Source organism: Lissotriton helveticus, chromosome 8 (assembly GCF_964261635.1).
Source record: "Lissotriton helveticus chromosome 8, aLisHel1.1, whole genome shotgun sequence".
NCBI lineage: Eukaryota > Metazoa > Chordata > Amphibia > Caudata > Salamandridae > Lissotriton > Lissotriton helveticus.
The window spans coordinates 974,963,229-974,991,006 of NC_136069.1; the positions used below are offsets into that span (position 1 = coordinate 974,963,229).

A 27,778-nucleotide genomic window follows, 5' to 3' on the forward strand; every position below is an offset into this window, starting at 1 on the left:
AATCATATCCCAATTCATAAAAAATACACACTTGCCAGAAAGTGGGCAGTAGCTCTAGCTCCTGCTTTATATAAAAATCACATGGGATGAGGACTCTCCTCCTCACAAAATACAGTTAAAATCACAACCTACTGCACAAAGGCAGTACCCAATTAAGCAAGAAGCTAAAAAACAGGTAAATGAAATACTAGATCAGCTAGAATACCAGGGGGTGATTGAAACTTGCACCTCACAAATGAACAACCCTTTGTTTCCTGTCTCCAAACCAGACAATTCATACCGTCTAGTTTTGGATTACCGACACCTTAACACATGTTGCAAAACTTTTGCAGTGCAAAACTCACATAGTGCTGCACTAATGAATAACATAGTGCGCAAAAAATACAAAACAACATTAGACATCTCTAATGGATTCTTTTGTCAAAACATAGCACCAGAGAGCAGATATTTAACTGCATTCTCAATAAATGGCACTCAAAAATAATTCTGTCGGTTAGCCCAGGGGTACAAGAACAGCCCGGGAGTATTCTCAGCGAGAGTAACAGACTTACTACAACTATATGATGATGAAGCATTATCCTATGTCGATGACATTTACTTAACAGATGATGACTTGGAGACTCACTTGAAAAGAGTGAACACCATAATACTTGGGTTCGCTGCAGAGGGTTACAAATTCAACTTTAAAAAATCCAGAATTGCCCATCTGACAGTACTGTTCGTAGGATATGAATTATCAAGTGTAGCCTGGCTTACAATCTTCCAGAACTAGAAGAATTAAAAAATCTAGAATATGAAAAAACATATCCTCTGCCAATCGACATTCTGCCTTTACGACATTACGCCTGTGTAATTTATACAGACGGGCATGCTCAACCCCCCGTTTGGGGCGAACAGGCATACAACCCCACATGTGGGATTACAAAAGAAGTGTGGCGCGGAGGTAAACTAAAACCTCTATTAACAAAAACACACTCAGTAGGAACTAATTCAGAACAACAAACTGAAATATTAGCTTTGAAAATGGCGCTAGATAATGCGGATCGCGAATTCCCGACACTTATAGTGTCAGATTCATATTACTGCGTCAAATCATATAACAAGGATTTGCAGACATGGATTCGAAACGGTTACAAAGATGACACAGATGCACCAATAAAGCAGAAAATGCTCTGGGAACAAATAGCTCTTTTACAAAAAGAACTACCAAAGACTCACGTGACACACTCACTGAGTCATCAGCGTGATGGCGTTCACGCTGCAGGGAATTCATTGGCTGAAACAGCCACAGCGGCAGCCACTAAATCGGCTCCCGTAGTTCGAAAAAAGCGTACATTAAAATACATTGACGGTGAAACAGTGCTGGCAGTGAAAACGTCATCAAAAGGCGACTGCTCAGCGTTACCGATCAACTATCCACTCAATTATACATACATAATCGATGCAAACTCCGTCCCTTTTGCTCGAATCCCTGGAGTGGGGGATAGGGTGATTCCAAACATGGACAGGAGAAACTTGTTAATCGCGGACGCACATATGGGCGAGGGTCTCAGACACCTCAAACTAAAAGATTCTCTGGAAGAATTACAATCACGGTACTGGTGGCCAGGCATGAGCCTGCGTCACACCATGTTTGTAAAAAACTGCCCAAACTGCAACAGAGATCGCAGTGGGGAGAGAAACAGTTTAATACCTCGTCGGTTTACTCCAGGAAAAATCAGGAGTAAAAAGGAAGGGTTGCGATTAACATATACAGGCTAGTTCCACTTATAATGTAGATCACCAGCACTCGGCTGACGTCTGGACTGTTATACAAAGATTTGCGAGTCTAAATGGCATATACGCTAAGAGCATGCTACGTTTGACCATTGTCTTCACTCTAGCCCAACAGCCTGAGGGGAAACATGACCAAATGAGCATAGCCCAGCGGGAATCTTCTCACTTCCTTCCTGAGGGTACGGGATGGTGTAAAGAAAAAACCAAGGCATAAAGCAATCTATAGCGGAAAGGATATTAGGTTCGGGAGCTGGGTGGGTCAAACATCTAATAAGTGTCCAACGTAGTCTAAATAACTTGGCAAGAAATTCTCTGAAGGGATTCAGTCCGTACGAATTATTATTCGGAACTAGGATGTTGATCTCTGACATTGATAGTCAGACTTCAGTGGTGAAAGAAAAAAGCTTTGATATCAAAGACCGTTTGGCTATTTTGCAGGACTTAAACAAAACAAGAAAAGACCTGAGCAACATAAAGTTGAAACAACAGCCAACAACCACTGAAGAACCACCACCTGTCCCAGCAAGACCTGTCTGGATTCCAAAAGTCGGGGATCTAGTCAGGGAAAAGATCGCGGTAAAGAAGGAATTTGGGCCTTCTTACAGAAAAGCAGTTCCTGTCTTGTCTGTCAACGGGACAAGATCAGTTGTACTACCGCCACTTGCTGGAAAAAAGGAGAACCGAGTTGTATCCATCGACCTGGTAAAACCACAACATGTGGCCGATAACAAACAGTAGGCCAAGTGGACTCCCAATAAGTAGCAGAACACCGAGGTTTGCTACCAGTACAGAGGTCCTAACGAAGAGGCTCATCACATTCGAAACGCCTACAGAAGAACAACAAGGACTATGCAACAATGCAATAGAACTCAGACCTCTGAAAACCCAAATAAAAACATTTAGCAGAGACACACCAATCTATAATGAAGTACCAAGTGAAAATGCAAGAAACAGTAATCCTGAAGCAATTGGAACAATTGACAGAACAGCATCCGGCTACTTCATAAACTTCGATGATTCCTCTGAAGGCTTCAGTGAATCAAAGACACAGCCATCATCAAAAACCTTTAAAGATAAAGCTAAAGAACTTTTGAAACAACTGAGAGAAACATATCTGATTTCCCCATGGATTGAATTTTGGGTGGGTTTTGGTGCATTTATCCTCATACTTTGGCTCATCATGATACTAACTTTGGGACGCTTCATTGAGGGAAAATATGCAAAAATGGACACAGCAAGTCAGAAAATCAACTTGATCCTCAAACCACACACATCTTCACACATCGAGAAAAGAGAACTTTCTTCAGTCAACTTCACAGCCAATCCGATACCGGGTGGGGTAGCCTGGGACAACACTGACTATGAAATTTATGGTCCGGTCGAAATCCTGAAATATCCACACCAAATTAAGATCTCCTTGAGTGACTTTGCAAAACCAAGCTCATTTGCTGATGATTGGGACTTCGAAAGCATTAATAATATGATGTCTGACTTAGTAATGTCTGCTAAATTTACCAAACATGATTATTTGCAGGGTTCTACAAATTATGATAGTATGTACTGTTATAACCACTATGGTAACCATTTTTTACATAGATCTGCACAACCTAGAAATGTTTTAAATTATAATCAATGGGAACATTGTGCAACCCCTCCAAAAGGAAGCTCAAGGACCTTCTATGACAAATATTCATACTTTTCAGGTTTTAACACAAGTAATGCTGAAGCATTCTATTTTAAATTGTCAAACAAGACAGGGACAAAGACCATGATAACCAACACAAAATTGATATATTCAGACTCATTTTTTGAACAAATGAATACTTTTGGTTTCGATTATTGGGACAAAAATGTTGAATTGAAAAGTGTTTGGGGTACAAAAGAATGGCAAGTGCAGGGTATAGAATCTTTGTTTAGAGCCTGCATGATCCCAGAACAAATGATATTTTTAAATGACACTGTTCAACAAACTACCTGTCTTGGCCTAGCCAAAATCAAAGACTTAAATAAACCGTCTATTCCAAAGCCAACAATGCTCAGCAATAGCTCTACAGATGAAGAGATAGACGTAAATTATGTATTAAACCAAAACAGAACACATCCTGATTGGAAACAATGGTTGATCTGGCCCACAGATACTAATAACTGTCAAGACAGATTCCTGAACAAAACACAGGGGTTCAAAATGACCAGGCCAGACCCTAGATATCCCCAAAGACATCACCCAGGGATAATAACAACCTACAGTGTGGGCAAATTATGCCTTCAATGGCTACAAACTTCCACACTGGCAGAAATTAAACAACACCTAACTTTACTTACTGATGGTGCTGACTTGCGTGATTTCATTATGGGACCGCGCAAACAGCGTCAAAAACGTTTCATAGCAGCCTCTGTATATGCAGCATACAATGAGGCCTGGAAGGTTACTCAAATTGAAACAGCAGAGAGAATACGGGAAATTGACCGTATTAATTTGGAAAAATCACTTTCTGTAGTGGACAATGGGTTAATGACTGTCCTCCAGAATTTTTTCTTTGGACAGCATTGTGTCTTCAGCAATCGACATATTGTCGCAAGACTTACTATTATTACAACACGGTCAGTCACAATTGCGCTCTATTGTACAGCTTGGCTGGACGTTACAAAATCTACGTTCAGGCTATGTGCCTTGGCGTTTAATCAACACAACGTCACTATTCCAAATCTTTAACCTTACTGATAGACAAATCAGTATGGCGCAAAAGGGTGCTGATTATACAATCTTGAGCATTGAAAAACTCGAAAGATTACCAGTGACAATGTCAGAACGACCTGTCAGTGAATGGATAATACATGGGATAATAAATATTCCAATCTCAACCTTCAGGTTTCAATACTGCCAAAAATATATACAGGCTGGCATGTACGAGAAATTGGGAAAGGGGTACCTTAAAACAACATGGAACCTGCCCTATTCACATGCATGTGTCAGTAATAAAGGACAGAAAGTGTTTCTTAGTGGCAACAATTGTGCGATGTCACTAAGTGGCACACTTCTGTGTAACGGAATTAGTTTGCATGGAGCCTGTGAAGGGAATTCATACAACCTTTCATGTCACCAACAAGGCACACCTGCAACAGAAATAGAACCATTCTTTCAAAGACTCTATAATGGGAGTTACATTCTAATTGTAGATCGCAGATGTTGTAGTCTTATGCCCGGGACTCCTTATCTAGTAACTACGACTGCGAAGGTCAAGTGCTGTGGACGCTCATTGTTCCCCAGCTCCTTTCCAGACAGGGAGGCAAGGGCATGGCCCAATTTGAAAATTACTTCTATTCGAATAGATACTTTAAGCAGAATGAAAACAGTGCTTCTTCAGACGCCTACAAGGCTCACGTCATCAAAAGAAACGTATGATCTACAAGTCGCAAGGACGACTGCAGAGATACATTCATTGTTATCAACTAATTCCCCCATACATTTCGCGGAAATTCTGAACGAAATCTTAAATATTTCTGATACCAATGGGGTCTCAAAGGTATTTAAGACAGTATTTTCGATGGCATTAACACCATTCAAAGCCATACTGGGTATTTTTCCAGATTTCGTCCATTCGATTTTTGGCGGACTTCCCCTGATCTTGGGACTAATTGCAGGAATCCTATTCTTAGTCCTTATTTTTCGTTATGGCAACCCATGTCACAGACAAAACTCTTGCGACAAGGGAAGAAACAATCCTAGCCATTGGATACCGGGACCGGATATCAAAAATCCTGGGACTCTCCCGGCTTAGAGACCTGAACATGACTTGGTTTCTATCATTTCGACCAATGTGGCAAAGATGTGTTTTACCTGTATTAAGGTGTCTGCTATGCGGAGAAGAATGCGTGTTAGACACCTGTCTGACGCTACAATCGGATGCGCCAATGGATGCAGAAACATTGTTGAGCCCGATCAAGGTTCATGCTTTGTGCTGCCCTCAAAGGCTACCAATCCTGATGACGGCATTCGTGGAAGCTTCACCACTACGATTGATGGGTAGTGAAGTTCAAGATGAAAGCAGCATCGATCAGGTACGACCTTCTGTCAGCAATGTGAATCAGAATGTCAATGGAGACAATCATGCGCACGAATGCATGATTACACCTATATCCGAGTTAGTGGAACTTTCCCAGGAAGCTGTTGACAGTTTTTTCGAAAGCCTAAATGATATGATGTTCTCGCCAGAACAGAAATAGAGACTTTTGAACAAGCTCGCACACGGCGTTCCCTGAATTCGGCCTTCAACTTTAAAAATAAAGTCACATGAACAATTTTCCCTCCAGTTCACGGACAGCAATTTTTCAGCAGCGACAAAATATTTTTGCATATTTTTCGGGACACTATCTTCTGCTTAAAGTAAGAACTATTCTTAAAGAACTAAGGTTTCTAAAATTTAGATAGCTTATAGACATAGCTTATAGACATTAGCTGCCCGCTGGTATGTTTATAAATATTTTATTCTGTGATGAAATGGTCTCGAACTTTTTTCTGTATTAAGAGCCATTTCATGTGTAATTCTCATATACAAAATAGCAATAATGTATACAAATGCGATTACTTTGGCATTTTTCTACAGCTTGAGTGCATACAATACATATGACTGCAATTTTTCCGTATATTTGAAAATTTCAAAATGCATTTATGTATTTTGGGGTGGTAAGGTATACACTATACTCTATAGTATGTTGTACTATGTTATACTATGCATAGATTAGTAAATATGACCATAGTTAGCGTGGAGTGGGTGTGATGTATTCCTATAGGTTCTGAATCGATCCCCCTATTCCTGACCCTATTCTGGTTAAACAAACCAACAAGTTAACTAGCAGTCAGCCCATGAGGCAGAAAACCCCCATGATGCAGATACCGTTATCTGACGCAGTCACACTACGGCACAGGAACGTGTTATCTGATTAGGTCATAACGCTTGCGATCTAATTAGACAAGCGATATTCCTCCAGCCCCTGATAAGGCATACGGAGTTCTCATAACAAATCAAACCTATGACAACCTGGGCAAAACCCTGCGGCCATTGTTTTGATTTCACCGAGAACTTCAGTAAAAGAATGTGCTAACGAGCAAGTCGTATGACATCCTTATTGACGTATCTATGTCCATCCTTACGTCAATCTCGGCACCTTAAAGGTATAAATATTACCGATATTGCCCTATGCAAACACACGCGTGGTGACGAGACGGAGCAGCCATACTTGCCGAAGCGAAGAGCAGAGCAGACCCCGCTGGCACAGCCCCGCCTTCCTGACGCGCTGAGAACGAGACGCGCTGATTTCTCCTGCCGAGAGATCCAGCACCGGCGCTTCCGGGTAGCCCTCGCAGGCAGCCTGGAATATCGAGACCAGAGAGAGAGATACCATCCCTCATTCAACCTAGATTCCAGGTACAGAACTGAATAACCCCTCACAGAGAATTCTTTAGTTATTCACTTGGCAAAAACAAACTTAACTTAAACTGTAACTTTCTATTCCCGCCCACGTATTAGACTTAGGTCAGGTACACGGGGTAGGCGTATTTAGAAACACCAGTTGAGTACGTTTAGTCAAATGTATATGTGTATGTAATATATTTTATTCATTTTAAACATCTTATGGCTTAGAAACCATATCAATGTTTTTACAGTATTATTTTATACTATTGCTTTTAATGTATGCACTTTACTTAACTATAAGTATTGCAATAATATCGATCCATTTCTCTTGTATGAGAAAAGAGACTGATCAATAAATAACACCTTTTTATTGAACACGCCCGTCTCTTCCTTTTCTCTACAATCTGATGAGACTAAGAATGCACGTACTGACTGAGTAAAATAAATTGCCTTTTGTTCACACGACTCTCGAGATATACTCTTGATTAGGGGAGAGCAAAGTTGTCATGTTCTATGGTTGTCAGAAACTAAATCCCTTCTTGTCTAATCAGGGAAGTTAAGTCCTCCTTGAACATTCGAGAAAGTTTCTAGTGAACTCTGAGCTACGCTGGCAAATCCAAAACTTTAAGTCTAGTATCGACAGTAGTAGACCTAGTTAACGTCTGGTCTAGCCCTTTACTGCTGTAGGTATTATTCCAATGCGCAGAGCCTATTGGGATGATAGGAACTACACTACAGCAGTACATAGCACTGTCTTGCATTACTTTGAGTTAGGGAGGCGTGACATGGGTGGAGCATTGGTGTTCGCATGCATCCACCCATGGATTTTGGCACATTAGAGTTACTAATGCTAGTAAACCTGACAATGCATTAAAAAGGCACGCCTCCCTCAAGCAGGCGTAACAAGGAGAAATATCTTTATTATGAAAACAAGTGCATACACACATAGCTCATTACTGCAAGCATTGCCTAGTATCCGGCGTCACTGTGTCTGTGCCGCATGCATTTTTCCGTAGGATATTTTAAGATATTTTGCTGTTTTCTTCTCTTCGAAAAGGCTGTCTTACACACTCCAAATTGTTTGTGTGAAGAAAGGTTTTTTCGTGTAACTTATAAGCTTCCCTGCACAGGAGGAATCTCATCACATCTTGTACAGTTTTATGGCATACCCTGGCTTTTTCTTTTGTATTTATTCCCAGGTTTTGTGCATACTTTTATCATGTATGGGTGTCACTTTGAAAGTGCTGTATATTTACAGGACCACAGCCAAACCTACACTTTGGCCCTTTATACAGTAATACTGGGCTTACCGATGCAGTAGTTCCACAACTAGAGTTGAAGATACCAGCAACATCTGTAACTGGTGGATGCCAACTATGGAATTATTAGAAGTTGGACCCTGAGGAATTGGGACCAAACTGTGAAATTGGTGTTGCCAGATCGATTTAGGTCGTCCCCTTTTTGCCAAGCTTCCTAGCCAGAAATGTGGTCTTCTTTTTGCAGGCGAAGTGCCTGGGGTGGGGACATTTGGATGTGGTCCTTCTACATCAATTGCCAACCAGATTCTTCCGGTAGCATCTATTAGCAGCCATATCAGGATTACTGGGCCACTGGTTATCTGTCCTTTTGTGCTGCTCATTTCTGCCTCTTGTTTGCTAGTATTACTTTGTACTGAAATGCTTTCTTGTACTGAAAATACTGCCTTGTATACTACAGAAGCAAACATAAAATGTATATGTATTTGAAGGTGGTCTCAATGGAAAGGCTCGTCACTGAGATGATTGAATAAATAAATAAGGCATTTTATGTGGAGCCCAAATACACTTGATTCGTCCCCTTTAAGAAGGTCTCATTTCATGTAGGTGAGACTGCAAATAGAGCTTGAGGCGTTGCAGCTACTGGAGTATGTATGATCAGTTTCCACACCGATGTTTTGCACTGAAATCTCGAATGCTGGGCTTGCTTACCTGTCATCATAATTACTCTCAGTGCTTCTCTTCTGCATCAGTCTTTGACATTTTATTGATGTCCTCAAATATGAGGCAAGCATCCTGCTGATCACCTAACCGACCCGGCCACTTTTTAAATGCGTGCTGTCAATGGGCCACCTCTCTCCCCGATTGCAGTTTTGTTTGTGCGCATCAAGCAGACACAGAAACACAATCAAAGTTCGGGAAGAGTGAAACGAGGAGGGTAAGGGCTATGATGAGGAAGATGAAAACTAGGGCTTGTGTTATAAATACCTCATTAAATTACGACACCATTTTAAACCCCTTGCACCGGCGTTGCACTTGCAAATGAGTTGTAAGTGGGTCGGAGTGTTCCGACCACTCGGAGTGTTCCGACCACTCTGAGTTTCCCCTGAGTAAATGTTTGCAGGTCAAACCTGTCTTGACAGAGAAAAGGTTCAGTAAATACCAGCACATGTGGATTTTGGTGCTTTCTACACCCAAACCCTCTAGGTATTCCCCATTAAAATGGGGAAAATATGTAGTAGGTGCTATTTATCGCATGGATATTAGTCTGATAAGTAGCACCTGTTCTTTGACACACTCAGAATCGAGGTTTAAGAGTAATGAAGATTAGCAGTAAATATCTGGACATTCCCTCAACCTCTTTGAATTTCAATGTAGGGATGAAGCAAACAGATATTATTAACCTAATGTGCTATGTACACCCAAACTGATGTACCTCATCTTGATATTTCTATAATTTGTATGTCACACTAACTGCTGCTAGACAATCCGCACTATTGCACATTGCACTTTCTGCTCTATGTTCTCAATTGAATTGTTCATTCTTCTTGGAGACCTCTTTTCCTTTTCCTATCTCGATCTATTGTTTTGGCTCCCCAACTGGTATACTACTATCTCACACTCACCCACCTCCTGATGCTTATTTAGTCTACTGACTCTATTTTCGCCCCCCCCCCCCCTCCTTTCAGCTTACATATCCCTTATCGCCTCCTGCTTCGAGCCACCTCATAGCATGGCCCTTGTCCCTGTTTGGGACTTTTTCCATTTACCAACTTTCCCCCCTGTCCCTCCCTTCTATTCCTCCCCATCTCTGCACCTCACTCCAATCTCCCTCCCGCTCTACTATCCCTCTCCCCCTGGCCAGCTTATTTGAATTACCATTCCCCCCCTTAATCATACCCCCACAGCACTGGACTCACCCATCACTAGACATGGCCCCAACTCTTGGACCATCCTTTAGCCCCCAACCTTTCTAAAAATGCTAAGAAAAACTTTAAACACAAATTACTAATACATCAACAAGAACCCTTATTCGTAGATAACTACCTTAGCCTTACCTCCATTATAAAAACCAATTATATTTTCTACTTCAAACGCCCCTCTAAATGGAAAAGTATCTTCATCCAACACCTCCCCATTACGAAAACCTGCAAAATCCTGTATGGTCTGAAATTGTCCAAAACCCCCTCCCCCACTTTTCTGGGTGAAATCGACATCTCCATTTTCAAAGCCTCTGAAAACCACCTCACAATCTTTGAGCTCCACTACAGCACCTTATCCCACCTACTATCGACACCTACCTCTAACCCTTCAGCCTCCCAATCACCAAATGCCTGCTCGTCCTCTCTCTCCCCGATACTTCAACAACTAATATTGTTTCCCTATCCCAAACTTTTAAACTCCCCACCTCGTTAGCATTCAGCCCTCCTCCTGCTATTCCCACAACACACTGTCATCCAAACCCTCTCTCCTCCTCTTGATTTTTCCCTACTTAACTCTAAACCACTCCCTTTTACCACCTTCTTCCTCCCAGCCCCCTCACCTCAACCCCCCTACGGATCGATTAATGACTCCAATTTCTTATTCTCTAAATGACCTTCCCTCCCATAGCCAAGATTGCAGCCCTCTTCACTCTCCCCACGCCCCCTTGTCATCTCATGATTTCCACTCGGCCTCTGTTAATGCTCTCTCTCATTCAGCAATGCCCCTTTCGTCCATCAACCTGAACTCCCCTCACTACCCTCCACATGGGCTCCCACCCCTTCCACATCCCAGTCCTCTCTCTCCAACTAACATGGACCATACCCCTCTCCCCCCGATCTCCCAACCTCCATCCCTATTTCTCTTATAACCCAGTCACTTTTCAACATGGAACGCCATCTCTCAACCCTGTCACTTGAACTTACATCACTCAGAAAAGATCTCAACTCTCTCTCCTCAATGAAACTCTCCAGTCGTAACAATTTCTTGGGTTCCGTACAAACTTTCTCCACTTTTCCCCAACAAGAGAATACTACCCCTAACTGTATGTATTTACTTAGACCATCTTGCGCCTCAAACCATCTCTCCTCTTCTGACCTCCTTGACCTCAATAACCCTTGCCCTCCTATTGCCATGACTACCGACCCTCCTGTCCTTCACACAAACATCCCTGTGATCCTTGGGACAAGTAGAATCCCTTCCTCTCCAGTATCACCCAGATCCCCATCGCAACATACCATTCTCCATTATTGCCCCCCCCCCCCCCCCCCTAACAAACAACCCTACACCCATCGCCTGCATGCTGGTTAACTGCCGATCGGCTGTTCAACATGCGACTGAAATCTAGAAAACCATCCTTAGCGAAGCCATTGACATCGCCTTCCTGACGGAAACCTGGCTCAATGCACACTCTTCAGAGATCCTTGATCTGCTCTCTCCCCTGGCTACTCTATCCTCAGTTAAGACCGAATTGACAAAATTGGAGGGGGTCTTGCCATAATCTATAAAAATGAACTTCAACTTTCAGATCAATGTCAAAGAACAACTACGGCTTACTCCTCCCTTCCTAAATGCAAATGACCTTACCGAACATTTTAACAAAACCATCATCAAGGTCCTTGACCAAATCGCCCCAGCCAAATTAAAACTGCATAAAAAAAACAACCCCTCTAAATCCTGGTTCAATGCTGAACTCAATAATCAAAGGGCTCTCTTAGGCTGACTGAGCGCACATGGAGACAACACCCTTCCCCCTCTAATCTTGCACTCCTCAGAGCCGCTAGGGCCAATTAAAAAAACCACATTCTCAATGCAAAGGCCTCCTTCTTCCGTTCACAACTTGATCGGGCCAAAAATAGACCCAGGGAACTTTTTAGCATTGTGAAAAATCAAACATTCATCACTCCCTTGACAAGGGTGAGTCCTCCCTTCTCATTCTCCTTGACCTTTCAGCTGCCTTTGATACCGTTAACCACTCTGCCCTACTTAACACTCTCAAAGACAGTTTTGGCTTCAATGGTTCAGTCCTCAAATGGTTCACCTTCTTTTTCCAATACAGAACCCAACAAATTAAACTTTATGACTGCCTTTCTAAACCTAACCTTGGGTGTCCCCCAGGGTTCTATTCTCTCTCCATCTCTATTCAACCTTTTTATGGAACCCCTCATCCTCATTCTTAAGCAAGCTGGAATCAATTACCATCTCTATGCTGATGACACCCAACTCTACTATAAGATTAAAGCACGTGCTGATGTTCTACACCTCAATGATGCCTTGACTAAGATTCAATCCTGGTTCCACTACAATCACCTTAAACTCAACCCTACAAAAACTGAAATCATTCCATTCTCTCCTAAAAACAACCCGCTCCCCATCCAACACTGGATCTCTGACCGTGAAGCTCTCAACTGTTTGCTCACCTTATCCAACTCAGTTAAATCCCTCAGAATTAGCATTAGCTAGAACCTCAGTCTTACTTCCCACATAAAAAATTCGGCTAAAGGTGCTCTTTCCACTCTCCAACACCTCAAGAAAATCAAACCCTTAATTTCGGCAGATGACTTTAAATTAGTTGTTCAATCACTGGTCCTGTCTAGAATCGGCTATGGTAACTCCATTCTCTCTGGAACACGGAAAGTCGACTTAGCCCCAATCAAATCTGTCCTTAACCTTGCTGCCAGGCTTATTACTGATTGTAAGTGGTATGATCACATTTTCCCTGCCCTTGAAGCCCTCAAATGGCTTCCCATTGAAGGCAGATCCACCTACAAGACCGCTTGCATTACACATAAAGCCCTTCATCAAAACACCACATTGTACCTTTCTGACAAACTCCACAGAGCGGGCTGCTCCAGAACATTGGGGTCCTCCAACACCCTCGTTCTTGTCTCTGTTAAACAAGAAATCTACACAATCCCGCTCCTTCTCCGGAAATGCGCCTACCGCTGGAATTCCCTCCCTAAAGAACTACACTGCAACCCCTCCTATTGCAGCTTCAAAAAAGACCTCATGCTCCAACTTCTCAACAAGTACTGGGGTCCTTAATTTGCCATACTGGACAATTATTCTAACCCTGCTCCGGACTGTATAGAGTTCCTTCCATTGTTTACCAGACTCCCTCTCCCCCTTCTTTTCTCACCTTCCTATACTACTACCTTCATCCCTCTAACTCCTCTTGTAGTCCCTGTTTATTCTCACTTCCCTTCTCCTTACCCATCACCTTCCACAGTTTCTCCCCACTGTCCCCCCCCCCTTCTTTATCCTGGAAAAACCACGCTAGCTTACTATCCATGACGTGTTTCTGTCTTGTATATCTCCTATTTAATTGCCCCTTTTAGTAATCATACTGCTTTGAAAGTTCTAACTGGCTTGTATACTACCGCATTGTATAAATGCTATATTGCACTTTTTCCTCCCTGAACCCTTGTAAAGCGCTCAGATACCCTCGGGTCATGAGTGCTATATAAAACCTTTTAGTATTAAATCTGTTTTATTGACAGAATAAAGCGCAAAGAACAAGCTTAAAGTTGCCTACAACCCAGCGGGCCGGCCAGAGAAAAATACAATTGTGCAGTCAATCAGTAATAGCAACAAGGCTCCAAAAGTTAAACACAGCAAGCCGCCTACAACCCCGCAGGGCCGGCCGCGAATGAAAAAGGAGGAAGGGTGTTGAAGAAGCTAAGTGCTAACACTCCTATTTGTTAGATCGGCTGAGGGCCGTCAAACGTCACTGGAGGCAATAATCTTTACATATCAGTCCCAGTGCAATAATAAAGCCCCTGAAAGGGTAAAGGGAGTGCGCCCTCTTCGAACGTCCATTGCAAACACTGATGGCACACTATTAGGCACCTCTTAGGTAGGGAACGTGAGCGGCCAGGACATATGTTGGAGTGCCACTGTGGAGCAACTGAGACTGAAACATGCGCTCTTGTAAACTCTAGAAAACACAAGCATTTGCAATGCAATCGGTCTCGCCTTTGGGTCCTTATATGTATTTAGCTATGCAGCACATTAGCCTGGGTGCTGAAACATCTACTGTTCTTTAACATGGAGGGAAAGTCAGCACTAAACTGTGGAAGATGCCAGACATGGGAACACATGGAGAAATACTGCCTATGATTAGGGGGGATTAAATAAGACCACAGAAATATACTGGTGTGTGTTCGGGTAAGGGAGCAAGAAACAGTCCTGGTGCCCAACTGCTCGTTCTTCCTGTCACTGCCCAACAACTAGAGAGGTGTGTACACCAGCACAGTGCTGCCGAGGAGAGTGGGTGACCAATGGAGGAACGTGAAGTATGTACAACAGACTGAACATAAAAGGTCTTCAAACTAGGCGTAACGGAAGAAACCGAATGTCAGGAAGCATCTTTGTAATGGACGATTAGTATGTTTGGCGGTCATGCCCTGACTGGGAGTAAGTGTTGGGAGGGGTGGGGGAGAGCAGATTGGATATCGAACGGATCAGCAAGTGTATACACAATTTTTGATTGCTAAATGTTTGGAGCTGCCAATTTGATAGAAGTGTGCAAAAGGTGTCAGTCACTCTACGGTCCAATCATTTTTTCTAAAAATGGGGGCATTCAAAAGTTTGAAGACCGCTTCTGTATGGGGTTAAGAACCATTAGAAGAAAGTGTGAGGAAATTCAAGACCAAACATTCCAATATCTTGCAAAGAAGGGGAACTGAGATCCGGCCAATACTTTGCAGTGGGTGAGGGATCAGCATTGTAGATTTAGAGCTCAGTGTGCACCATGTCAAGGCAGAACTGGAGGTGCATGGGAAAGAACAACGTGGCGACAGAGGTGGTACACTTCTAACACGGGATGGTGGAGCAATAAGAAATGTGTTGAGGGTGCTTCTTGTGGTGGAGACTTTCAAGCAGTAAGGAGCAAAGTCACTGGCTGAGAACTAGGTGTCATTTAGGAGTGGAAATATAGAAATATAAGTTGTTTATTGGTCGTAAGTTTGCACATGAGACTAAGAATATGATCTACTTATATCAGGGGTTATATTTGGAACAAATATGCACCGGGCAAAGTGCTAACTATTAAATTGTGCAGCAATTGTATCAATGATATGTGAACAGATATCAACTTCATTTTTATACAAAAATATATCTTTTTTTATTTCATATGTCTATACTCATTATTATTTCTGATGAGTGATATCAAATATTTTCAAGAACATATACATATATACTTCATAAACTCGTTTTTTTATAAAAGACCATACATATTACATCTTTTTCTATACATGTCTAGCCACAAGAAACAAAGGTAAATAAAAAACAATTTAGTGCAAGACAAAGGTGATTGGAACTGATTTTTGATACTTAACATAAATCACAATTAAAGGCTCAATACATATTGTGGACACAAAACACTGGTTACTGAACGCTATTATCACCAACGCGTTTCGGGTTGAAGCCTTCCTCAAGGTGTTGTGACCAGTGGTATACTAAACAATCTCAGTTATATCTGGTAGCAGTATCTTTGTCCTTGAACATCTAAATAACCTCTATCCTCCAACGTTACTGCAGATGAGGGAGTTAATAAATCGAGACAGGCGTAGATGTGCATCCTAATGATTATTCACATAGAACATGAGGGCTCATGCATGTAGGGATCTCTGATAATCCGGAAGTAAAAATTTGTAGAGACGGCAACCTCACGTCCAAAAGCTCAAAGCTGAGTCACCATACTATATCATATGTAGAATTTGGAATTGATTCATTCATGTAGCGAAATGCTGACTGGTAAACGGTGTAGCTGGATACCGGAATAAGTATGGTGATACCTATCTGTACTCCAACAGCATGGGGCCTTTAACGTAGGATGTCAGATTCACCGTTCACTTATATCAGGGGTTCCCAAACTTTTCTATACCCGGTACCCCTCGGAAATGTTAGATTAATAATCGCAAGCCCTACAAAAGTTGTGTTTGTTTTTTGCAGTTTTATGTATCGCGAACTTGAACCGAAGATATCAGAGTGGTTTACACGAGCATCAGTTGCATTACAGATGGACACATTCATTTTTAGGCACAGGGAGATTAAGAGATTTGAAAAGGATGTTTAAGTCTCTTGCCAGACTCAAGCCTGGGCCACTAGCCTCTAATATTACATTAAACAAGAACGTTAGTGCTGTGCAATAACATGGAATGTAATAATCTGGCCTCTACTCTGAAGCAATAAATGTGTATTTTATGTGCTTTTTCCCATAGCATATTTATTGGGTCACATTAACACACACACACGTAAATGTGTGTGTGCGTGTGCCTACGCGCATGTAGCACGTGGGTTATGATCCCATTATGCTATTTAAGCATAACATTTAAATAAACAAGGCATGATATTACCACAAAGTCTTAACTCACACATTACCTTTTATGTTTTTATTACACTAACTGTAAAACAAAATCTAGGCTTCCTATTGGTTGAAATCCTACATCTGTGGGAAGTATGTCCTTGCAGTACAGTTCATGGATGTGACATCAGTGCTTTAAATGGGCACGGTCTGTCCGGTACCGAGTACCAGCACTTCCTAAATTTGAAAGGGGGAGTACCTACACTTCGCAGCGCTGCTGCAATACATCAGGTACTCCAAAGTTTGGGTAACTGCACTTCTAAATTTCAATTTGAAGCACCGATGACATCCTTTTCGGAAATATCAGGTGTTATTGGTGCATTAGCGATACCCAGACATGAAATGTAAGTATGTATAAAAATGGGCCCCTGACTGTAGGTAGCAAAATAAAGCAAAGATCAGGATTTATTTGTGTCAAGGCCCCAGGGCCACCGCAAGTCGTGTACCATTGACAGCTACACCTCCGCTAGGGTCTTATTCTACAGTTTAGCTGTCACAGTGCAGAGCACCTGCATGTTTGAAGTGTTTAAACGCGCTTGCATTTAACCTGGAATTTCTCTAGTTGTTCGTGAATCCAGAAAGCACAGTTCAGAAACAGTACGTTGTGATCGCTTCTGTTTCAGAACTTTTGCTGTCTGCAGCTAATGGACTGGATTGGAGATATTCCGAGTTAAATGTATGTGCACTGCAAAGGCTAAAAAACACAGGCTATTGGCGTGCACCTGTTTACGATATAGGTCCGATTGGTCAAACTACGCAAACGCATTGAAGTAAACGGGTTCCACTTACGTTAGGGTGGCAGGGCATCCTGGGTTTGCCGGTACAATGGAGGTTTTCAGCAGCTGTCCCGGCAGATTTTAGCAAATTGTCCTCTTGTTTTAAGAGAGGGTCGATGGAAACAGAGGGTGGCAAGTGTTTGTTTTCCGAAGCAGGACTAGTGCAACTGTTATCAAAAAGCAATTTAATTAACAGATAACAGTGGGTTTAAAAATTGCACTTTATTTCCTTAGAGCCACGTCTGTTTTTCTGTGTTGATGAGCGCTCACGTTCTGTGCCCGTCTGCAGGTGGCGTTGCGTCTGTGGCGAGACCGGCTTCTCCTCGGCTGCCCTCTGGCCCAGGAGTGACTGAAGAGGGCACCCACGGGCCATCCCGTGCTAACATGGACCGAGAGTGCAGCCAGGGCATCGGGAATCGCATTTTAATGCTTGCATTCATGCCCTTGCCTTTCATCCTTCCTATGCCACTCACTGGTGACACAAACATACGTCACCAAAAGGCATCACGGCTAACATGAAAGGGGCCTATAGTTCCTGTAGGTGGCAGACTCAAAGGGCGCACTAACACAAAGGAGCCCTTAGTTCACGGTGGTCCCAAACTCACCTTTGAACTCACAGTTCAGCTTTGAGAGCACCGGGTCAGCCTGGTGAAAGCAGCAGACAGGCTTCACCCCCTCATCACAGGATCTGGAGACGTCATCCTCTGAAGATGCAGCGAGGGCGCAATCTTCCCCGGCATCTGAGCGATGAGCCGATACGGATCCGCGGCTCTGCTCTACAGTCACTTCCTCCCAAGAAGTCGGCCTGGAGCGCGCCTAAGAAGAGACGCGGGAGGGCAGGAGCGTGACACTGTGAGCGTGCATGTTGGCGTTCCCTGCGGCTCGCGCGTTCACAGACCGGTGTATGCTCGTGCACCGGTCTGTATCACTTGGGGAGGCAACAGGACGACAACAAGAACAAGCACAAGAACATCAAAGCGGCCAAAAGGGGAGAAAGGAGGGGTGAGTCCACGCCGAGGTGACACGGACTGGGGGAGAAGGGAGGGGGGAATGCCAGCAGGGAAAATAGGGTACAAATGTGGAACGTATGAAGACTTACAACTTTGATGATGAAGGCATCAATTAAACTGGTAACTCACCTCTGAATAACCATCAATTATTTTTAAAGTACCCGACACTCAGAGAGGGTCTCGTCACACCTCTACAGTCGGCAGATGTTTGGTTGAACATACACAGAGCAGCACTTTTACCTTTTGCTGCGGGAGGAGCTCCCGAGAGACGAGGGGGGCCTGCACAGTCCCTGCTTGTGCGGTCCCTGATCTGGGCAAACGCAGGATGCTAGGTTCAATCACAAGCACTTTTACCAAACACTGTACCCTCATAAAGTGCATAGAAACATAACTGAGGCAGAGCCGTATCATCTCCCAAACAACCGCACTTGAGCGAGGGAATCTTACGGAAGGAACGCGGGGCCCACCTTTATATTCATGGAACTGGGATTGATAAGTGACAAATAACATGGCAATGACAGACGGTTTATTTATTGCAAAGACGCACGGAGCACACACCGCAAATAACCCTGCTCCAAACAAAGTGTGTGGATTGCGAGAGGGGGAGGAACGAGAGAGATGGTGGGAAGATGGAGACAGGGAAGGTGGAAAATGGGAAAGAGAGGAGACAAGATGGGTAAGGGCTGGGAGGGAGATGTGGAACAGAAGAGAAGTGGACAGGAATGTAGTAGATGGAGGGAATGGAGCACATGGGATGGGGGAAAAGGAGATATAGGAAGGGAAGAGGGAGATAGAGAGGGGAGAGCTAGATGGGGATAGACGAGAAGGAAAATAGGGAAGGGATTGGAGGGAAATGGAGATGGACAAGAAAGATGGGAGGGGAACGGAGGAGAGTGAGGGCAGCAGACAGAGGACAAGGAGCGGAGTAGAGGGAGTGTGAGACGATGAGAAAAAGTTGGGAAGTAATATGGTGTAGGAGTGGGATGGGAAAAAGAGGAGGCGAAGATGTAAGGGGAGACAAATGGCAGAGAAGTAGTAAGAAGAACGACAGGGACGGTTTTTGAAGTAATAAACATGAAAGAAGTGAGGAAGGAGAGATGGCGAACGAAAGACAAACTAGCAATGTAATAAAAAAAAAATTAACTGAAAGCATGGTCCCTTGACTACACCTGGCCTTGTCCATAATGAGATTTATCTCTGGCCGCTTTGATGTTCTCAGTGGCCGCGCGGCTCACTGAGAACGTCAGCGAAAGTACTCCCAAAGGCTGAGGCTGACAAATGGTGCGCGCGCCCAGCGCACATGCACTCTACCCGATCCGCCTGCAGACTTTGGGTTCACTTTCAGAAGCCCCACTAAATACCTCGCAAAACACCGCTTATGCGATAGCTAGGCGAGACCTAAAAAGCAGCAAATTCAGGTCATTTATTCCCAAGTGCTTGGTAAAGATGGCTGCCCGAAAGGTGTGGGTTGCGCCCCCTCCCCCTCTCATGGGGGGGCCGGGTACTCCGAGGAGGCTGCGGAGAAACACAAATTCCGTCTGGGAGTTCTAACAGAGGTGTAAATAATACATTACGCTACAAAGTATTATTTTGTAGAAGCTTGACTTAAAATCATGAATAACTTCTAACATACTTCTATAATATTAGTAATCTCTGAAGAAACTCAAAATGATTTTTATTAGACTTTCTCTTTTTTAGACGAGCAAAATCAGCCTCCGTGGAGACTTGCCATGTCGACTACATTTCAAATCGCCATAACGGGGTATTGGGTAAAGTTTTCTATAAGCAATAATCACGCCTCGGTTAGACCTCTTTAGCTACAATACTGTCACTGCGCAAAGCTATAGACATAAATGTCATTAGAGGTACCCACGGGAGATGAAACTCAGGACACTTACAGAGAGCAAAAGTCGCCAACACACATCACCCAGACACAGACATTAATAATTCTGACTGCGAGCTAGATACTCTGAACTGTCCTCTATTACCTGTAAGCCTCATAAAAAGGATAAATTGAGCGAAGAGGATTCTGGGGGCCCATATGCTAATGAGCATTTCCTGGTATGTTGGTACAACATTGAACTTGAGTTCCTCCGGGGAAATTATAAGGACTCTGCAGGAGAGAGAGCGAGGTGGTTATTGCTCCCTCAGGGCAGGGGAGGTTTTGGTACCTCGGGAAGGCTTGCTCTAGTCTCGGCCAGCGAAGCAGGTATAAAGGATCGGAAAGTAAGCGCCTAGAAGCGTCTCTCAAACTCGGGACATCAGCGCGTGCTCTGAAGTAAATGAAGGTATGTGACAAACCCTCAAGGCGCAGCCCGGATTGTCCAAGGCTCACCTTGAGCCGAGTCCGGGTGTGGACCCCTCTCTCTCCTTATACAATGAAGGTAGGGGACAAATGCATCATGGGAGGGGGAGAGACAAGTTGAACAGACTAAAACAAATAAAATAGAAAGCAACAAAAAGCCAATGTAGAGCAACGGGCAGAGTTGCTTTCATATCAGCTACCGACCTGTCCCCAATAAGCCTTTGGGAGCCACACAGTTGTGCTATAAACACGTCGGCCTGGAGCGCGCCTTGGAAGAGACGCGGGAGGACAGGAGCGTGACGCCATGAGCGTGCACGTTGGCGTTCCCTGCAGCTCGCGCGTTCACAGACCGGTGTCTGCTAGTGCACCGGTCTGTACCACTTGGGAGGCCTTCACAACGACAATAAGGCTCGCCAGTGGCAGCGCGCTTCGCGCTGCAACGCAGGCGAGCCCTAAAAAAGAAGAACACATAGGAAAAAACCCATAGCCAAAACAACCCCTCCACCACCCCTGACCCTCCCACCACCCATGGTCCATGTCCACCAATTATCTACAGCCCCTCGCATGTCCCCACCCAGCCCCCCTCTCCTCCTGCTACATATTCCTACTCCACATCTGTAAGGAGTAATAGTCTGAGGTAGCGTGGGCAAGTGATCTCATTAAATTCGAAAGGCCGATAAAGACAGGAAGGGTCGCCACAGCTCTGCATACTTGGCGCTCTCTCCCGCCCTAGACAATGAGAGTTTTTCCATGCCAAGTACCAACCACAGGCGGTGGAGCCATCCCAGATGTGTGGGAACCTGCAGAGAGCTCCAATGCGCCAAAATGTTCTGCAACGCTGACCCCAGTGTAATCGCTAACAGTCGACCCCTGCGGGAGCGCAGCGGGTACATAAGAGGGTTTGGGAGCCCCAGTATTTTTTTTTTTTGTCCTCATCTTGCGATATCTGTATGAATACGGAGTATCAGGTAACTACCTCTGGTCACTTTTCCGACACTGCCCCACGATCTCTCCTGTCTGGGGAGTTTTTATCACCCTCTTGTTGGAATGATTTTGAGAAGTTTCCTTTACCCATTACATACCATTGCCTCTGATTTGGAGTGAAGGGAGCTAGTCAGCTTGACTACTCAACAAGTACCATACTTGTATACCAGAAGATGTATCGCATTAATCATAGGACTTACATTTAAATCTAGTTAGGGTTTAGGAAACTCTCGAAACTTTCCCAGAACTTAAATCTCTTACTTGCGTTTCCTGTCCTGTCAAGTTTGTTAATTCTTATGGCCGAGTTCAACCAATCTGCATGGGTTGGGCTAGAAGACCCTATCCATTTAATACAAATTTCCCTCCTAGCAAGAACTATTAATACAAAGAGGAGATTTTCTTGCCCTTTAGTAAGCCCCTCTTCATTACCTTGATCTACAATCCCAAAAAGGGTAAGAGTTGTACTTACAGTTAGTTGCTTGGAGAAGATAATGCTCACGGTCTTACCAACTTGGTCCCAAAATTCTTTCAGTTGGGGGCAGCTTTTGAACATGTGGATGTCGTCTGCTCTTTCTTCTCCACACTTTGGGCATTTTTTTATTCCTGCGTTCTTAAACTTGGAGAGCTTTCTTGGTGTCCAGTATGCGCGATGAATGGTATACATGTGGTTCCTTTTCAAGGCCGCAGATTTTAGCGTTGACCAACATTTAGCCACGGATTTTTCCCAAATGAAATCTAGATCTGCTATTAGTAAGTCTTTCCCCCATATTTGTGCTTCTATGTTGGGGTATGAGTCGTTGGCCATTATCAGAGCCCAGTACCATTTCGCTACTTCTTTTGGTATTCGTGTTGTTTTGACCATCTCCCTTTCCACTTTTTCGTTGATGTTGTTAACACTGGGTAGAGTCTTAGACCAGCTTAGAATTTGGTAGTACTTGAATTTAGATAGTGTATTGCTTGTCAGCTCTTGAAGCTCTGACCATGTTTTCAGGTTTGGTCCGTTTAGTATTTGCCCCCAATATTTTACATTAGCTCTTTTTAATGAGGAAGCAAGTATGTCTTTGAAGCATTCTGGGGTTCCTGGTGAGTCCCAAATGGGGGCCCATTTGTTGTAATACGGTATTTTCAGGATTCCTCTAATTTGTGTCCACATCTTTGCTGCGTCCCTTAGTATCTTAAGTTTTCTTTTTTTGAAGTATTTGGGGTGTCCAAACTTAAACAGTACATGGTCATCTGATTTTGTGATTGCTTGTAAATGATTTGGGTAATTTTCGTGACTTTTTAGTAGTGCTCTAATGTTCTTGAATTGAAAAGCTCTGCAATACTCCACCAGGTCCGGGCTAGCTAGTCCTCCATCTTTCTTCCCCCTCCTAATTTTTTTCCAAGCAATCCTCGTGCTTTTTTCTGCCCATATGAAGCTTGTGATGTCTCTCTGTGCTTGTGCTAGCTCCTTTTTTCCAAACTCCAGCGGTATTGCATTGAATAGGAATGTGAACTTTGGTAAGATGGTCATCTTGACTATGTTTGACCTCCCTATCAAACTGAGTGGTAAAGAGGCCCAAGCCTTGAGTAGTTTCCTTACGTCTCCAGCTACCTTGTTTAGATTGCGTTGTGGTATCTTTCCTATGTCGTGATTTACTAAGATTCCTAAATATCTGATTTCATTTTTTATATTGTGACATTGAAAGCGAGTATTCCATGTCATGATCTCTGTTTTAGTTTGATTTACAAGGTATCCTGAAACTTTCCCAAATGTTTCTATAGTTTTTCCAATTGTGTCCTTGGCTCTTAGATAGTCGTCCGTAAAAATCATTAAGTCATCCGCATATAGCGCGATTTTCTTCTCCCATGTATGATGTTTAAATGGAGTAATTTTATTATTATTTCTTAACCTGTTCGCTAGCGGTTCAATGTATAAGTTGAAAAGTAAAGGTGAAAGCGGACAACCTTGCCTCGTTCCTCTGCTTATCTTTATGTTTTCTGTGAGACTACCATTTATTAGGACCTTGGATCTTGGATCCTTGTATATTTGGTTTACCATATGTATGAAATTTGGTCCTATGTTATTTTTGACCATAACTTTCTCAAGGAAGGCCCAATTGACCCTATCGAAAGCCTTTGCGGCATCTACGGTAAGTATGGTGAGAGGAGTTTTCTCATGTGTTGCGATGTCTATTGCAGTTATTAGTTCTTGTGTGACTTCATGTAGATTCCTCCCTTTGATGAACCCTTTTTGGTCCTGGTGCAGCAATTTTGGCAATACTTTCCCTAACCGTGCTGCCATTATTTTGGTAAATATTTTATAGTCTGCGTTAAGCAGTGATATCGGACGATACGACTCGCATCTGGCAGGGTTCTTTCCGGGTTTCAGGATGATTGTAATTATGGCATCATTCCAGGAATCTGGTATTGCTTTATGTTGTTTAAAAATTATATTGATTAGTTTGGTCAGGTGAGGAAGTATACAATCTTTTATTGCCATGTATAGTTCGTTAGGTAGCGCATCTGGCCCCGCTGCCTTTCCTTTTTTCATGCTCTTAATGGCGTCAGCCACTTCGCCTTCGAGGACTTCATTATTTAGAACTTCTCTTTCATCTTCCGTTAGTTTTAGAAGTGCAACATCTTCTAAGTAGGACTTGATCAGTTGATCGTGTGGATTTGTATCTTCCATATAAAGCTCTTTAAAAAATTTCCAGAATTCTTGCCTGATGATATTTTCATCAGTGTTTTGAACCGTTTGATCATCCTGAATTATGCTTCTCACTTTGTTTCTGGCCACGTCAGTTTTGAGTTTCCATGCCAGCCATTTTCCACATCCTTCACCATATTCGTGCTTTGCTAGCTTGCTGGCATCCCATTTTCTTCTCAATCTTTCTTCCAAGCTGTAATCAATTTTCTCTTTTTGCTGCTGTTTTTTTTTTGGATAATTCTTGCTTCCTAGCCTCTTCTTGTTCCATAGAAATGGCGATATCTAGAGAATCAATGTTCTTTTCCAGATCTGAGATCTCTTGTTTTAAGTGCTTATTTTTACGAGCCCCTAGACTCAGAAGTTTACCCCTTATAAGAGCTTTAAAGGTGTCCCAAGTTGTTTGTTCTGTGGTACCTGAGGCGTTTAATTCAAAGAAGTTATTTGTTTCATCTTCCAGTTCCCTTATTAACTGTTCATCTTGTAGCAAGGCTCTCTCGACTGTGAATCTTCTTTCCGTTATTTTTACAGTGACTTGCATATCTAGTTGTACAGCCGAGTGATCTGACAAATGAGCTGGTAAGTGAGATATCTTTTCCACGTTCTTTGTTAATTCATTGCTGACCAAACAATAGTCAATCCTAGATTTATGCCCCAGCTTTTTGTTATGCAGGGTGAAAGGGTGCGTTTTATCTCCTTTTGTTTTCCAGATGTCTACTAGGTCAAGATCTCTTTTGTAGATCCCAATCCATTCTCTCATTTCTTTCAAATTGGTCTGTCTTCCCGGTGGTGATCTGTCTAGTTTTAGGTCCATCACTAGATTGAAATCGCCTCCCATTATTATGGGAGAAGTGGCTAGTAGTAACTGCGAGTATAGTTTTCGCAAGGGATCGGCATCGTCAAGGTTGGGCCCATAGTAACCCACCACGGTAAGGGGAGAATTTCTGATTTTGACGTTAGCTATGGCCCATCTGCCTTTGCTGTCTACTTCTGAAGAAATTACAGTCGCTTTTAAAGATTTTTTTAAAAATTATCACAATTCCCTTGATATTGCATTGTTGTGTGGTGCATACATGGGAGTCTACCCACCATAAGTTCTTAATTATTTGGTCCCATTCTTCTTTTAAAAGATGAGTCTCTTGCAATATTATTATTTCACTTTTTTCAGTTCTGATATATTCCAAGATTTTGTTCCTCCTACTTTTTGTCCTCAGACCATTTACGTTCCAAGAAAAAATTGTTACGCCTCTACTTGTACTCCCCATCTATTAATTTTTTTTTTCCATTGTTGCGTTTTTTTGCGATTTTTTACGAGATATAACTCCAATTTGTTTTCTTTTCCTGATTTTTCGCAGATGAGGTATTTTTTGTTTTTTTTCCCTATTTTGCTCCCCACCCTTTTTCTTTTTCTTGTGATTTTATGTTTTCTTGATTGTGCTATAGAATTACCCACCCCGGGGAAGCCTCCCTCTTCTTTTCCTTCGGTTATCTTCATAACCCTTTTAGCTCCCGTTCCCGTGATTTTGTCTATTTACAATTAAAAGGATTTATTTGGTTGTTAACACCTTCATGTTTGTTTTATACTTTTGCACCTTAATATGTTTGACTTACGTATTTTTCTTCCGTTTTGTGGTATGTTTTTTTTTACTTAAGTTCCCTCAGCTCAGGGGTTCCTCTGAGTGTACTTGGTCCTTCATTTGCTCTATCAGGGCTTTCACCTCTTCTGGATCTCTTATATTTCGCATTTTATTCCGCCACATGATGCGTAATGAAGGTGGAAATTTTATCTGCACCGTGGCACCTAGTTGTTGCAGTTCGGACATTAAGTTTCCCAGTTCCCATTGCCTGGTCTGGGAGGCCTTTGACATGTCAGATCTTATTTTAAAAGTCCAACTGTCCTTGTTGTAAGTTCCTTTTTTCAGAGCATCTCCCAGGATCCTGTCCTTCAGCGTATATGTTTTGAAGTTAACTAAGATCTTCCTAGGGGTTTTTCTTTCTTTGCTCTTTCCAAAGGGGTCTCTATGCACTCTTTGTATATCTTCTTCCAGTACTTCTTTATCCGCCCATGAGAAATGTTCTGCCAGAAGTGCCACTACAAATGTTTTAATGTCCTTGCCCTCTTGATTCTCCGGCACATTTAGAACCCTGATGTTGTTTTTTCTTGCCTGATTCTCCAAGGATTCCATTTTTTCATTCATGATTTTGTTTTCTAACCTTAGGGAGCTTATTTCCTTCCTATTTTTTTCAACCTTTTTGTCTAAGACAACAACTTCGCTTTCTACTGCCGTGACTCTGTCTCCTAATGCGTTTAACTTGTTGTCTAATTTTTCGCATACCTCCTGAATTTTATTCTGCTTTGCTTCTGAAATGGAGAATTTCTCTTTCATTTCTGCCCATATCTTCTCCAGGAGTTCGTCTGTATGGTTTTTTGATATTTCCTTGTGACTCTCTAAAGAACCAGTATCGTCCTCTTCTTTGTCTTCTTCAGTTATGTGTTCTGCTGTACCAGCGGGCTCAGTACCCCCCTCCGCCATATGTACTTCCTGGGCTTCAGCGCCTTCAGCGCCTTCTACTTCTCTGCTTCCCTTGCTGGTTTTCCAGATATCTTCCAAGCTCTTTGTTTCTGATAGGTTCTTTTTCTTATTTCTGGGTTTCCCCCTTCTCTTTAAATTTCCTGAGCCTATTTTTCCGACTTGGGGGGGAGGTGTCTGCAGGTTTCCTTTTTTCAAAGAAGGAATGTCTGGTAGTTTGCTATCCTCCTCTTTTTCTTCCCTCAGTGATTCTAGAGCAGACTGTGATTGTATCGGGGCTTGAAGCTCAGACTTCGACCCTTGCTGCTGAATTTTAAAGAAAGTTTTTAATGAGGGAGTGATTTTTATTTTTAATCTTTGTGAGGAGGCCAAGTTATCTTTCTCTTTCTCTGAGGTAATCTTAAGATCCTTTGGTATGGTTTTTTCTCTTTTTCTACTCACTCTCGGTGAAATACCCTTTGGAAATTGCTCTTGACTTAAGAAATTTCTATTGCGCAGACTGTAGAAGGATTTTGCTTGTTTATCTTGATTTCCTGATTGCTGAGGTTCTAGTGATTCTTTAACTCCCACTCGATTTTTTCTTACAGGGGTCTCCTCTAAGTTTTGATATGCCTCCACCTTGTCCTCCTGTACTGGTTTTGTAGATTTACTCATAGGCAGGTAGTTTACAAATATCTTTTGTTTCTGAATATC

At 42.8% G+C, this 27,778-nt stretch overlaps 1 protein-coding gene and 1 pseudogene across 1 annotated transcript in view; one reads left to right on the top strand and one right to left on the bottom strand.

Moving 5' to 3' along the window:
- Positions 1-27,778, top strand: part of CRYBG3 (crystallin beta-gamma domain containing 3) — a 1,541,789-nt gene that overhangs the window by 1,025,893 nt on the left and 488,118 nt on the right. The gene's annotated exons all lie outside the window — the stretch shown is intronic.
- LOC144774600 (U4 spliceosomal RNA) lies at positions 20,292-20,422 on the bottom strand (annotated as a pseudogene).